Below are 6000 nucleotides of genomic sequence, written 5' to 3' on the forward strand. Positions count from 1 at the left end.
TAACTTTAATGAGTATTTAACATGCCTCTTTTTGGTGTTGCTTGTAGATTTGGTTTGGTTTGATTCTGATGGCTCATATACTGTGCAGACACATCAGGAACAACAGGGGCGTAAACTGTCCGAGCCGTAGATCTGATCTACTCTAAAAACACTCAAATAATAAAACATGCGGCAGCTATATTCTCATATATGAAGGAGCTGAAAGGAACTGCCAATGATAGAGCTAGTAGCACATGAGATTCTGTCTTTTTGGGTGCAGAAACCATTTATTCCAGGGGTTGGGACTTTTTTTAGTTTTTTGATAACCACAGTATTCAGGGGAAAAGCTGGGCAGCCCTGATGTAAATGTTTATGGTCTGCTCTCAGAGTTCAGCTCCAAGCGTAATTAAATTCACGCACCTGAACGTGTTAATCAGGGTCTTCAGGAGGTATAATGCGGTTAAATCACAAGATAATGAATCTCTGATATATCGTACTCTAGAGGTGTGTGGGATGGAGATAAATGTAATCTGCTGTGACGTCACAATCGTGTTGCACTGTGCTGTTTGGGTCATTATCACCACAGAGTGCCTTTCACTCAAAAAAATTGTTTTTAATTTCCCTTTCGCTTTATGCCACGTCATAAATAGTAGACACTCAAGTACTATACAAACATATTAGCTGAGCTCCCACACATTTTTTTAGATACTGTAATTATGGGCCATTATTCGAAGCATAAACCATAAGCTATGTCCGCTCTGTCATGGACATACTGTATATTACTGTTGCATACATTTCATTGCAAAATTACATTTACATTTAGTCATTTAGCAGACTCTTTTATCCAAATGACTTACAAATGAGGACAACAGAGCAATGATATGCAAGCGCTATAAGTCTCGGTTAGCCTAACACAGTACACGTAGCAAGGTTTTATTTATTTATTAAATTTTTTTTTAAAGGAAACAAGTAGAATAGAAAAGTAGAATAGTAAATGAGAAAACATTTAAAGTTTTCTGGGATTCTGTTGCTCCATCAGCAGAAAATCTAGTGTACTGGACGAAGATTCAACGAGATGCTGAGGCTGACACAACTCCAAGTCCCCAGAGATCATTGGCACTCATTGATGAGTTTTTCATGTACTGTATGAGAGTGGCAGAGAAGGTACTTTCTGATCTTTTCAGTGTCAGTGTATCAACTGTGAGCAGGGTAATTATTACATGGGCCAATTACTTATACCTTGTACTTGGCTCCATCCCCATATGGGCCACTAGAGAGCAGGTAAATGCATCTATGCCTAGAAAGTACAAAGAGTACTGTCCAAATCTACGAGTGATCCTTGACTGCACCGAGATAAAATGTGAGAACCCTTCATCACTCACTCTTCAGTCTGAAACTTTTTCACAGTACAAGAACACTACCACTCTGAAACCTTTGACAGGAATTGCTCCTAATGGCACAATAACTTTTGTCTCAAGGCTCTACACTGGCTCTATTTCTGACAAAGAACTGACCATGTTATCTGGCATCCTAGACCTCCTTGAACCAGGTGATAGTGTCATGGCAGATAAGGGCTTCACAATCGAGAAGATGTTGAAGGATGTTGGAGCAGGCCTGATCATCCCACCTTTCAAACGTACATCCCAGTTCACTAAGGAAGACGCACTGCATACCCAGGCCATTGCTGTCAGCCCTCTGTCGTGTGTGTCATGTGTTCCCGCCTCTTGTTTCCATATTTGGTCTTGTTCCTGTCCTTGTTAAGTGTGATTATTAGTTAAGTCTTGTCCAGCCGTTTTTCAGTTCTTTTCAGTAATTGTCATGTGTATTTAGTTCCTGCCTGTTTAGTTAGATTTCGTCTGGTCTACTCGTTATTCCCCGGTGTTCCTGTCTGTCTCAGCCTTGCCTTGTCTTGCCCTGTCCTGATGTCACAATTAAAGATTATTATTTGGAAGTTTATCCTCGTCTGCGTGTTCCTCGTTCCTCCCTGCTGTGTGCACCGTGACAATTGCCAGGCTGAGAGTCCGTTTAGAGAGGGTCATTCGCAGGGTTAAACAATACCACATTTGGGACACCACTGTACCCCTTAGTCTGGTGGGAACCGTCAATCAGATTTGGGCTAACTGTTGTGTAATGTCTAATTATCAAGGACCACTGTCAGTGAATGAGTGACGGAGTCAATCAGAAAGTGCTTAATTTATTTTTGTTCTTTTATCGTCACATTTACAAATACAGTCAAAAGTTTATAAATATTACTATTTTTAATGTTATTGAAACCAGACTCTTAGGCTCATCAAGCATGCATTTATACTTTAAAATGTAATTTTTTTCTGTGATGTGCAGCTATATTTTCAGCATCATTACTCCAGTCTTCAGTGTCACATGATCTTCAGAAATCATAATAATATGCTGATTTATTATCAGTGTTGAAACTGTTGTGCTGCTTATTATTTTTTATAACCTGTGATAACGTTTCAGGATTCGTTGATGAACAAGAAGTTAAAAAATAGCATTTATTTAAAATAAAAAGTGAATAGTGAAAGTGATAGTAAAGACTTGTATTATTAGGAAATATTTCTATTTTAAATAAATGCTGTTGTTTTTAACGTTTTCACTAATCACTGCTGTGTGCAGAGCACAAACGTCACATCACTGCCACTTTTTATTCACCAAAGAATCCTGAAAAAAGTATCACAGGTTCCAAAAAATGTAACCAGCACAACTATTTTCAACAGTGATGACAAATCAATATATTGGAATGATTTCTGAAGGATCATGTGACACTGAAGACTGTAATAATGATGCTGAAAATTCAGCTGCGCATCACAGAAATGAATTATATTTTAAAGTATAATCTTTTGGCCAATTCTGAATATGCATTTACATGTTTTTATACTATATACAAATAATATATACATGTATGAAATACTATTTGTTCATAAAAGTCAAAGTGTTACAGAAGTAAAAGATTAATCTCACAGAAGTAAAAAGTTCGATATCAATGCAATTGATTACATTTCTTTGTAAATACTCTAGTAAAATTGTACAGAAATAGTACACAAAGAGGAATAAAGATGTTGAACTATAAACAAACAATGTGACAGGTTATCCTCTTTTGGTGCAGCATGCTTACACTAAACTGAGATATGTGGTCATATACTCATTATAGTAATAAAGGTCAAGTTTGTTTTTCATTTCAGCTATGAATTCGTTGCTTCTCCAGATTCGCTCGATTAGAAGCTCTGTTTCTGTGCAAGTGACAAAGCCGCACCAAGACAATCCTGAGATGGCTAACTGGCCTTGTACTTGCAGTATTTATGATTGTGTAAGAGCTTAGGGCTACCATCCACTGTGTGTAAATGTTGTACTTCTTTAGCATTTGTTTTTGTTGTGCATTTTACCTCAACTAGTCCAAAAGGCGGAGTTTCCTTTGGATCAAAAACCCGACCATCAGGGCTTGCTCCCAGATGTGGCGCCTCACTACGCACTACAAAGCCACAAGGCAGGACATTCACTTGGGTGACCTCAGCATAACGCTGAAGAATAACTGGTTCCAGCTCCAGACCTCGTTTCATGGCAGTCGTTTGCCTTCCATCAGTCATCATTCTCATCGCAGGTGAAGCGGCGCATTTTGTGGTGGTGACATGGCAAGCTTCTCTAAAAAAACTGGCAGTGACCCTTGGCTTCCGGACTGCCCTCCACAGTGTACATTTAGATTGCGCTCTGGTTTCATATTCGATTTCTGTTGCCAAATCATGTGCGAGTTTTAAGGAATCAAGGTGAAGACTTTGACGAAGGCTTGGAACAAAGAAAAGGTTGTTTTCTAAACAAGGGTGAGTAAGAGGCACGTCTGGAAAGGTGGGTGCATCAGGGTGTTTTGTAATTTCTAACGATGTGGCAGGAGGACATTGATAGGACAGCAAACTCCCACGTGGTACTAGTCCAAAACGGGATTCACTGAGAGACATGCTTGTAATTCCGGTAAGAAGGCTTTAATTAATGGCTTGGGTGTAATCTGGCTCAGAGCAGCTCCTGAAGAAAGCACAGAGGGATCTGGCAGTGGCCCTACAAAAACATACACAAAATGTAACAAACGATTATTTTGATAATCGATTAATCTAACGATTATTAGAACGATTAATCGACTAATCGTCAATTATTTCACTGATTAATCAGTAGACTTTGATTGATTATTCAGCTTTTGCAATTAGTTAAAATATTAAGTTATACATATTCTAACATAAAGGTCAATTCAGCTTTAGAAAAGCATATTATGTCATTACAATTATTATACAATTAATTGGTAACACTTTACAATAAGGTTCATTGGTTAACATGAACTAAGAATGAACAATACTTCTACAGCATTTATTAATCTTGGTTAATGTTAATTTCAGCATTTACTAATGCATTTATAAAAATCACAAGTTGTGTTTTTTAACATTGGTAAATGCACTGTGAACTAACATGAACAAACAATGAATAACTGTATTTTTATTAACCAACATTAGCAAAGATTAATACATGAATTTAATAAATGTATTGTTCATTGTTCAATCATGTTAATTAATACATTACAATAAGGTATCATTTGTTAACATTAGTTAAAGTGTTACCAATTCATTATACAAATAGATGTACAACCCCAAATCAGAAAAAGTTGGGACAGTATGGAAAACGCAAATAAAAAAAGAAAGTAGTGATTTCTAAATTTACTTTGACTTGTATTTCATTGCAGACAATATGAACACAAAATATTTCATGTTTTGTCTGGTCAACTTCATGTCATTTGTAAATATACATCCTTTCCTGTCATTCAGACCTGCAACACATTCCAAAAAAAGTTGGGACAGGAGCAATTTAGGGCTAGTAATGAGGTAAATTGGTTAAATAATGATGTGATATGAAACAGGTGATGTCAATAGGTGATTGTTATTATGATTTGGTACAAAAGCAGCATCCAAGAAAGGTCTAGTTCTTTAGGAGCAAAGATGGGCCGAGGATCGCCAGTTTGCCAACAAATACGTGAGAAAATTATTGAAATGTTTAAAAACAATGTTCCTCAAAGAAAGATAGGAAGAGATTTGGATATTTCACCTTCAACAGTGCATAACATAATTAAAAGATTCGAGGAATCTGGAGGAATTTCAGTGCATAAAGGACAAGGGCGCTGAACAACCGTGATCTCCGATCCCTCAGGCGGCACTGCATCAAGAATCGTCATTCATCTAGAAGCGATATCACCACATGGGTTCAGGACTACTTTGGCAAACCTTTGTCAAGTACCACAATATGTAGTTACATCCACAAATGCCAGTTAAAACTGTACTGTGCCAAAAGGAAGCCCTATGTTAACAGTGTCCAGAAGCGCCGTCGACTTCTCTGGGCTCGGAGGCATCTGGGATGGACCATCACACAGTGGAAACGTGTACTGTGGTCAGATGAATCAGTATTTTTTGGGAGGAATGGACGCCGTGTGCTCCGGACAAAAGAAGAAAAGGATCATCCAGACTGTTACCAGCAACAAGTCCAAAAGCCAGGGTCTGTCATGGTATGGGGTTGTGTACGTGCCCTTGGCAAAGGTAACTTGCACTTCTGTGATGGCACCATTAATGCTGAAAAGTACATAGAGATTTTGGACCACAATATGTTGCCTTCAAGAAGACATCTTTTCCAGGGACGTCCATGCATATTTCAACAAGACAATGCAAAACCACATTCTGCACATATAACAAAGTCCTGGCTGCGGAGGAAGAGGGTACGGGTACTTGACTGGCCTGCCTGCAGTCCCGACCTGTCTCCAATAGAGAATGTGGGGCGCATTTTGAAGCGAAGACCCCGTACTGTTGCCCACCTTAAGACTTGTTTACTCATTTAGGGTCATGAACATGCATGCAAAGTTTCAACATGCTGATGTGTTGTGAAATGTGCATACAGAAATGTTAGACGTTCTTACTGTTCGTGGATAAATTTGACCCATATAGACAGCCATTCAAAAGCAACTGTACAGACCCAAAATACAAA

Source organism: Onychostoma macrolepis, chromosome 04 (assembly GCF_012432095.1).
Source record: "Onychostoma macrolepis isolate SWU-2019 chromosome 04, ASM1243209v1, whole genome shotgun sequence".
In the NCBI taxonomy this organism is placed as follows: domain Eukaryota; kingdom Metazoa; phylum Chordata; class Actinopteri; order Cypriniformes; family Cyprinidae; genus Onychostoma; species Onychostoma macrolepis.